This window comes from Elephantulus edwardii, unplaced genomic scaffold, assembly GCF_000299155.1.
Source record: "Elephantulus edwardii isolate Elephantulus edwardi_28Jun2011 unplaced genomic scaffold, EleEdw1.0 scaffold00108, whole genome shotgun sequence".
Classification (NCBI taxonomy): Eukaryota; Metazoa; Chordata; class Mammalia; order Macroscelidea; family Macroscelididae; genus Elephantulus; species Elephantulus edwardii.
Genome location: NW_006399858.1, coordinates 5,803,613 through 5,813,520, shown reverse-complemented (window position 1 = coordinate 5,813,520; position 9,908 = coordinate 5,803,613). Strand labels below are relative to the sequence as shown.

Here is a 9,908-nt window from a genome sequence, read left to right as displayed (position 1 = left end):
CTCCTTCCAGTTCATTCTTCTCTTTAAAAAGTAAAATAAAAATTCTTTCACTGTTGTACAATCCCTACCCCAAGCCCACTCTACTCTGCAGCCTTCATTCTGAACTCCTGTCATGATAATAATTCTTAATCATATATCCCCTTTAAACAGTTCTCTCTCTCATTTGTTTCAATGCAGTATACATAATTTTTTTAAAACAAAAAGACTACAGCCAAGAAAAGGGGAGGGGGAAGAATGGCCTTTGCACAGCGAGAGGCAGAAAACAAGGAACAAGAGGGAAAGGGGACACCAGAACGACCCAGGGGAGCAAGCCTGAGACTCTCCCTCTGAGAATCGTTCCACCAAGCTGTGCGCAAATGTGTACAGTGGTACACTCTTCCCAGAGTGAACCTGTTCACATATTTCACATTCATTAAACTATTGCTGCAGAGACAGGACGGACCCTGTAGTGAGCTTCAGAGGCTGTAAACAGCGTGGGAGAAGAGTGGCCATCTTTCTCTCATGGAGTAGCTGGTGGATTTGAACTGTCAGAGGCACCACCTTTGGGTTAACAGTGAAACTCCCTAGAGACTACGCTGCCAGTACTGACGCTAATTAGCCAGGATAGCTGGCAACTCATTGGTTACATCCCTATATGTGCTACTCTCTGGGCCAGGCCCTTCCCATACACACCCTTCAATTCTCACAAACACTTGGAGCTCAATATCACTCCTTGCATTTTACTGAATTTACAAGGCACACACAAGGAAAGGTCTATTTCTTTCTCTGTGCCTTGTAAATTCAGTAAAATGCAAGTAGAGGGAGAAATAAAATAATAGAAATGTTCAAACATTATGATGTCTAATACTCGAGTCCGTTCTCACTTTCCTGTGTGATGTGAATGGAGCTGCCTAGAAGGGGGGAATTTCAGAGCCTTCAATGAAGCCCTCTGAGAGCTGGTGAAGAAGAAACCCTCTCCTTGCTAGGATAACTCCAAAGGCAGAAAGGGATAAGAACTGAGAATCACCTTGCAGACTAAGGATTTCACCAACATTTACTGGTCTTGAAACTTAATTCCTTAAAAAAGGAAGAAATACATTGCAACTTTTATTGAACTATCATGAAAACAATGTTAGAGAGAAATAAAACAGTATGGAATTGTCTTTTCAAAAAAATAAATAAAGTGAACTACATCCTCTGGTGGTGTGGTGTGGAGAGAATTGAGCTGCTAACTCACAGGCAGGTCTCTCTGGTGGTTCGAAGTTAACGCCTGCTCCAAGGAAGAAAGGTGGTCAATCTCGTCTCAGGTGTTTACAGCCTCTGAAAACCCACTGGAGCTTCAGCTTTGACACGGTCAAATCAGAAGACAGTTTCTCCAGAAGACCGGCTCTACTGACTGGCAAATTCTGACTGACAAACTGCTCTTCAGGGCCTGCTTGTGCCCTCCACACCAGCATGCTGAAGTTATTTATGCTTTAATGCCAACAGCACATTTTGGCAAACAAAAATCTTCTGTTACATTTTTATGTTATAATGTTATAGACACGAATAGAGAAGAATAGTTTATTTAAAAGATTTGTGAGATATGAAAAAAGAACAACATGCAACTACTACCAACTACAACCTTTTTATATGTGCTAGAAAGGGTTCTGGTTCTGCTATTTCAGCTTCTTCCTCTCCCCTGTACTTCAAGGATAATTTTGCTCCTATCAAACTTGGGATTTAATAATGTAGAATAAGAAGTAAAGTGGAGGGTAGAATGATAAGAAATAAGTTGGAGTAGAGTTGGTGAAGGTTCTGGTGTATATTTTCAGAACCATACAGGAGAGGAAGAGGCAGGCAAGGACACAAACATGATGAGCTTGGCGCACTCGAATCACTGCTTCAATCCAAAAACACTGGATCTGCACTGTTTTATTCTCAAGTGGGTTGAAAGCAGCCAGAATACTAATAACTAAGACGGTGGCTGTTAAGAATGAGGAAGAATCTGAGGGTTTTAACCTACTTGCACATTAACAAGTTTTGGCGTTTTCTTGCCACAAGCTCATGTGATGGTAGTAGAAGACATGAGACTCCAAGGGCAGAGACAGGGGCCATCACTGCTCACGGCACAGGAAGCCAACAGGACCATCGGGGTATCTGAGCCGGTTCCCTTTGCCCCAAAGTTCCAGGAGGGCCAAGTTAAGCGATGAGCCCAGATGGCTACCTGGCAGCGTGTGCGGAACAGGAAAGGCATCCTGGGCTTAGGAAATATGAAGAAGCTGTAAAGATGTCTGGAAGGAGATATGATCTCTATCCTTCCAGACTGCTAGACAGACTAATATCATCAAAAGTAGAGTCCAGAACAATGAGCCGTTAAGTCATGCAGAAAATTGAGAGGGTCATGGGAAATCATTGCCCAGCGATGGTTAAGACAACGACTTTTCCATGGTTTAACAACCCTGTGGGCCGTAAGCAGTAGAAAGTGGCACTGCCAGCCCCACTGGTACCTCTCTGACAGTTCAAATCCACCAGTGGCTCTGAGGGAAAACGACGGCCAATCTCTCATGTGAAGTTCGCCTCTGAAAACCTGCGTCAGCCAGGAGGCTTTTTCTACTTGACAGCAGTGAGTGAGACTTATTTATCTCTTAGTCCTTCCTTTCACTTGTCTTACACATGTGATCTCTGGAGGGGAAACAAATAAAAAAAACGCTTTGAATGTGAAGGCTCATTTTTGTACTCTTGGTGGATTTCAGTAATTTATTAAGCCCAGTTCAGCCTGACACTCAAAACAAAAATGGAAGGTGCTATTCTAGACGATTCAAACAGTATTTTGTCATTGAACTTTTTTTTTTTAAATTGTGATTTTGGTGAAGATTTACAAAACAATCTTTTCTTTGTTAAACCATTCATACACATTTTGTTCAGTAGCATTAATTTCAATAGCCATACTATAATCATCCTTCCCCACTTCCTCCTGGTAATCCTGCTGCCTTTGGATTTCAGTGCTGAGCTTGCCATTATGGAGGCAAATCTACTCAAAATACTTTCCTGACCTCAAAGTTTCTCATTGGAGGTACCTCAAAATGCAAAACACTAGCATAACTTAAAGAAATAATATTGTGACAAGTGACAATATCAGGGAGCTCTGGTGGCCTAGTGGCAAGAAGCTGCACTGCAATTCCGAAGGCACATGGTTCGAGGCCACCAGCTGCTCTGCGGGAGAAGGATGGGCAATCTCCTTCCGTGCAATTAACTGCCTCTGAAAACCCGCCAGAGGGTCAGCTATGAGTCGGTTCCAACTCTATGGTATACATCAACAACAGTGATAATATCAACAAGATAATTATCATTACTGAGTAATTACTAATGTTAGAAGCTATATGCTAACAATTTAGATTATATGCCTTTATTTGCATTGGCAAGGGGGAAAAAATGAGGTCCAAAATAAGTTAAAATACACCTCACAAGTCACACAGGTGGTAAGTGCTGGCTGGAAGGAGACTTCTCATTGTTGTCAGCAAGGCCAAATTTACTGTTGCAGCTATTGTTTCAACCTGGCTCACCGAAGGTTTCCCATGCCCTCACTGACCCTCTGCTTCACCGAACATGCTGTCCTCTTCCAGCAGCCGAAGCCTGATGACATGTCCAAAACAAGCGTGTTTGCCAATGTTCTTTAGTGATCCATAGAGTTTTTACTGCCGAAGTTTGAGCAGTGGGATGACATGTCCAAAACAAGCGTGTTTGCCAATGTTCTTTAGTGATCCATAGAGTTTTTACTGCCGAAGTCTGAGCAGTGGACTTCCAAGTCTGCCTTCCTTGTTTGCCTTAATCTGGAAGCTCCACTGAAACCATCCACCATGGTGGACCCTACCAGGGTTTGAGGAACCAGTCTGATGGCTCTCAGAATACACAAGCAACACACGAGCCACCACAATACAGCAAAAATGATGACAAGTGGAGGTGTACGGAGCTTAGACTGCATGGAAGTGCCAAAGGAAATTTCTTTTTATATTTTCAGAAATCTTGTTCTTGTGAAAGCTCGGAGATGGATAAGGAAGGTCTGAGAAGAATTGCTGCATTTAACTATGGTGCTGGCAAAGAGTATTGACTATACCCAAAAGAACAAAGAGATTTGCTTTGGATGAAGCACAGCCAGGATGCTTCCTGGAAGCGAGGCTGGGGAGACTTCATTCACCTCATAAGCTTTGAAGATGTTATCGGGAGGGTCCAGACCCCGGAGGACAACATGTCTGACAAAAGCAGAGGGTTAGTGGAAAAGAGAAAGATCTTTAGCAAGATGGGTTGATACAGTGGCTTCAGCATCAAACATGCCAGAAACTGTGAGAACGATGCATTTTGTTCTGTTATAACAGGGTTGTTACGAGTCAGACAACACAAAAGGATTTACAGCATATTCACAATGTTCTCCCATTACCACTGCTTCTCTTAATACCTCCCACACAGAGAAAAAAACGTTCTTCAAAACTCTCCCAGTCTCCACACTCCCTCCAAGAAGGCCCCTCTGGCTGTGCCCCCTGCTCCCCCTTCCCTCTTCACTGTGTATATGGTCCACGGCCTGGAATCTTCCCAGTTAGCCTACAGGCTGGCTGACCCAGTGAGAAACAATCCTGTCCTCAGAGCAATTGTCAGGGGCTGGTAGATTGCAAATACTCCCACGGTCCTAATTTATTATAAATGCCAAATGTATTTAAAGCAACAAGCCAGCTTGCCTCTTTAAAAGAGTTATGGACATGGAATGGCCAATGTCTTTACTTCACCACAAATCCACTCAAATTTGTCAATCTTATTTTTCTCTGTACTCACAGCTCTTGGAACCGGGAACGTTTTCAATTGCCTGTGGACTAAAGGCAAATGGTTTAATTGCTGAACCCAACACAGCAGCAATTCTGTCACAGAGCCCTTACCACAGAAGAATGCAGCCAGAAACTTCATTCTCTCGTTTTTCAAATTAGCCATTGACCTTTCTAGAGGAGAATAAGTTCTCCATGCTCCTCAGAAATGAAGCCAAATTAACTGGAGTGTTAGAAGTTTTTTTTTAAGAACTAAGAGGATATAAACTGTAAGGGACATTTGTTTACAGTTGAGATTTTCTGAAACGCCTTTCTCTGGCTTCCACAGAGGTAAATGCCATCAATCTGGCCAGTTCTAGCCCAGTCCCCACTTACTGTTAACAATCCTCAGGGGTCCCCTGACTGCTGGAGGCCCCATGCACAGCAGAATGAAACTCTGCCTGGTCTGCACCATCCCTTCAGTTGTGAACCAGACCCTGGTGGTGCATAGGGTTTTCGATGGCTAGTTTTCAGTGGCGAGTCTCCGCACCCGTCTGAATTCACCTTCATCTGGAAGTTATGCTGAAGGCTGCTCAGTGTGCGAGTGTCACACACCAGCCTCCTATGACAGACAGATGGTGGCTGTAGCTGAGGTGCACTGGCCAAGAATCAACCCAGGTCCTCCACATATCGGAGGACCAGGCCACTGACCCACCAGTGTCCTCACTGCTCCCCAACTCTGCTTTCCTTTTCTCCACACTACTTAATACAACCAAAAGCCATCATACCTACCTATGTCGTTATACTAAAATATAAGGGCCACAAGGACTTATAGTTAAAAGGAGCTTTTAATTACTATCTTCTGAATTCTAGATACAGAACGTTGCTCTGGTGGCCTAGTTGTAAGGAATTTTGCTGTCAACTCAAAGGCATAGGGTTTGAATCTACCAGGTACACTATGGGGAAAAGACAGGTAATCTTCTGCCGTGTGATTAAGACTCTGAAAATCCACTAGAGGGTCAGCTTTGAGTCAGTTCCAACTCAACAGCACACAACAAGAACAACAAGAACCCCTGTCTGATAGTAAGCTCTTGGATATTTGCTGAAGCAATAATTGACATATTTTTTTCACCCACCAAAACATGGTGACTTTCTAAACCTCCTTTTGTGAAATACGTTATCTCCACATAATGTTGTCGTTATAACTCTTAGAGTCATTTCATTGTTAAATTTGTAGTATGTGTGTTCTTTGAGTGGAAGGAAACAAAATAATCTCATGATAAATCATTAAAGGAATAAAAGTTCTCTTTATCACAGATTCCTAGAATTTCACGATTGAACATTCATTCAGTAATTCAATCCTCACTTGATAATCATGTTTTCAGGATATGTTGTCCAGTATGGTAGCCACCAGTCACAGTGATGGCTAAGGAGCACTTGTAAAAAGGCCAGTCCAAGATGGTTCAAATCCACCAGCTGCTCTGAGGGGGAAATTCTAGGCAATCTCTGTCTGTGTCCTTTACAGCCTCTGAAACCCCACTGGGCAGGCAGCTATGGGTTGGTTCCAACTTGAGAATATGAGGTTTTCAGTTTTTACATGTAAAATAGACTCTAGACATCACTCAGTTTGGGGAAAAAATAAAGCACACAATCTTCTTTGTAAATTTTTGTACTGATTACACAGAGCGCTGGTGCTTTAGTTCCCCGGGGGTTGTGCTGCCAACCCAAAAGTGGCCTCCCTCTGGTGGTCCAAATCCCCCCGGGGTTCCTCAGAAGAAAGATGGGCAATCTCTTCCTGTGTGATTTAGCCTCCAAACACCCACTAAACGATCAACTGTAAGTCAGTTCTGACTCAGTTGAGCTGAGTTGACATGTTAAGTGATTCTTAAATTTAATTTCAGTGGGTTTTTAAAAAAACTTTACTAAGTGGCTTCCTTTAAAAGTTCAATTATGCACATTGCTCATATTTGCAGCTCACATTCTGCACCTGGTGGACAATCCTGGTTCTGAGGCAGTCAATGGCCTGTCCCGTCCCACTGCACTGAAATGGGAACACGCACCTGACTCCCGCGTCCACTCAGATCTTTCCCACTGTCACCCTCCAGTGGGTCCCCCTCGGTGAATTCTCTCCCTCGGCAGGTCTCCCACGGTGCACTCTCTCCCTATGGTGGGTTCCCCACTGTGGGTTCTCCCTCGGTGAGGACCCTAGGGTGAGTTCTCTACCAGAAGGAGAGAAGGCCTCATGAGCCAAAGGAGGCCCTGAAGTCAAACAGCTTAGCCATTCAAATCGCAGCTCCACACTCACTGCTGGCTCTCAGTGTGGGTTACTCACTCTTCTTTGCATCTGTGAAATGGTAATGAATACTTTGGTAACTTGCCCTAAGATTTAGTGAGCTAGTTGATATAAAGTCAACTTTATATAAAATTGCATATAAAATTCAAACCCATTCCAAAACTGGTAGGTTCAAAATGTTAACCTTTTTGGCTAACAGGGAAGTGCTTTAGCTATTGTGCCACTTTTATTGTTGTTGTTAGGTGTTGTCGAGTTAAGTACAACTCAGCAAGTCCTGTCCTAACCTGTGCCATCCTCACCACCTCTGACACACGCTCAAGCTCATTGCTGCAGTCACTGTGTCAATCCACCTTCCTATTCATTGCACCTTTCCATGCATGACGTCCCTCTCCAAGGAATAACCTCCTAGCAACATGCCCCAAGAATGTGAGATGAAGCCTCATCATCTTTGCCTCTAAAGAGCACAGTGTAACTAGGGCTTCTCATTTGGTATCCAAAACACTAACCCAACGCAGTCAAGTCTATCTGTGATCCTCCATTGGGTCTCCAAGGCTGTCATTCTTAGCAGGAAGAGACTGTTCATCTTGTCCCCAAGGATCTGCCAGTATATATGAACCATAAGAACTCATTACGGACTATGCCCCTCTCTGTTGTTGCGTATCATCGAGTTAGAACCAACCCATAGCTGACTCTCCAGTGGGTTTTCAGAGGCAGTACAACAGAGGGGAGGAGACTACTGGTTTTTCTCCCGCGGGGCAGGTGGTGGATTCGAACTGCATGCTTTGGAGTTGACAGTGCAATTGCTTGCCCCTAAGCCACCATACAGCCAGTGCTAAATGATATTACTACTGTAATTACCATTATTATTACATGTCCATATTCTTTAAAGTAAGTTGATGTAGATTTTGAGCAACTGATAACTGAGCAAATGAAATAATGTCCATAGATATATCTACAATCAGAAGTTTCAGAAATCATACAGCTCTGATCTAGTCAAACCTGTTCTGATTCCCTGTGATTAATGCACATGCAAAATCTCATATTACACGAAAACTCAAACACTTACCGGAAGAGAACAAAGGCCTGTTTGAATGCCTTTCTGCTGCTTATCACCAAGGCAAACAGAAAGCAGATATTATTTCTTTAGCTACTCTGGAGGCAGGCTTCACACACACACACACACACACACACACACACACACACACACACACACAGAGTCATCTTTTACCTGGACTGATCAAGGTAACTAATACTGTTTCCACTATGCTTAAAGTGTTACCCCAGAAACTCAACTCTACAATGCATTGCCATCGAGTTGGAGCTGACTCATAGCTGACCCTCCAATGGGTTTTCAGAGGCTGTAAATCACATGGGAGGAGATTGCCCATCTTTTCCACCCTAAGCAGCAGTTGGTGCATTTGAACCTCCTGCTTCTGGGTTAGCAGTACAACTCCTTACCCACTAGCCTGCTATAATAACTACCCTACAACAGGATTAAGAGAATTCTGATATTGTTAAATCCTGTTCCTCATTTCACTATTTAGAATTAACTCCCAGTGGCTCTGAGTCTTACCCAACATCTCACAGCAAGTGTAACTTGCATCAAAGATTTCTGTCAACTAGTCATCCATAAAAGCTTAAGACAAAAAAAAAGACAAAAAAAAGCCTAATACAACTTTCTCCCAAGGCAACAGCTTAAAAATGTCAAAGGGAAAAGCAATTCTTCAAACACACAATGCAGTAAGGATAATAGAAGTGTCTGAGATTCTGGAAGAAATAAAAATTAGAAATAATATGAATACTTTGCATTTTCCTAATTATTTTGTTATTGTGGTTGTTATGTGCTGCCGAGTTACCTGCAACTCATAGTGACCCTATCTACAACAGCACTACATTCTGACCTATCCTGTGCCAATCTTATTCTCTGACACACCTACCCCCATCACCCCAGTCACTCATCGAGGGTCTTCCTCTTTTGCTCTGTTCCTCCATCCTTAAAAGCATGACATCTGTCTCCAAGAACTAGTCTCACCTTGAAAAATGTCCAAAGTATGTCAGATGAAGCTTCAGAATCCGTGACTCCAAGGAACAGCCTGATTTCACCTTCTCTACGTTGAACTTGTTTGTTCTCCTAGCAACCCATGGTATATTCAATACTCTTCTCCAGCACCACAGCTCAAAGGCATCAATTCTCCTATAATCCCTAGTCATTGTCCAGCTCTCTCATGCATAGCAAGTGACTACAAAGACTATGGCCTGGATCAGGCACACCTTAGTCTCCAAACTGACATCCTTGCTCTTCAGTACTTTGGAGAGGTCTCTGACAGCAGACTTTCCTAATGCAATTCATCTTTTCATTTCCTGGCTGCTGCTGCTACCAAGAATGCTAATTGTGGAGTCAAGCAAACTAAAGTTGGTAACAATCTCAGTCTTTTCACTGTCTATCATAATGCTGCCAATTGGCCCAGTGATGAGAATCTGTGTTTTCTTTATGTTGAGCTTCAACCCATATTGAAAGCTGCAGTCCCTGACCTTCTGCAGCAAGTGCTTCAGGCTCATTATAATTTTTAGAGTCCTGTTTTAACCACATTTGACTTAAAAAGATGAATTAAAATGAAATTCAGAGGTTTAAGTTGAACATTTTTCCTAAATAAGCGAGTACACTTTTCTTGGATAAGAACTCTCCAGCCATTGTCTAATTTGCAACAAGATATAACTGCACTGTACACAAGGTGTTTTCACGATCCTAAAGGAAAGGCAAACCGCCTTGGAAGTGCTGTTGTTATTGTGTACAGGTGAGTTGGAACCAACTCACAGTTGATCCTTCAGCTGGTTTTCAGATCAACAATCTTTCTCCCGTGGAG

The 9,908-nt window shown here is 43.0% G+C and overlaps 1 protein-coding gene and 1 pseudogene across 1 annotated transcript in view; both read right to left on the bottom strand.

Moving 5' to 3' along the window:
* Positions 1-3,604, bottom strand: part of LOC102846422 — a 6,065-nt pseudogene extending 2,461 nt beyond the window's left edge.
* The window catches only part of GNA14 (guanine nucleotide binding protein (G protein), alpha 14), a 250,715-nt gene that overhangs the window by 218,740 nt on the left and 22,067 nt on the right, over positions 1-9,908 (bottom strand). The gene's annotated exons all lie outside the window — the stretch shown is intronic.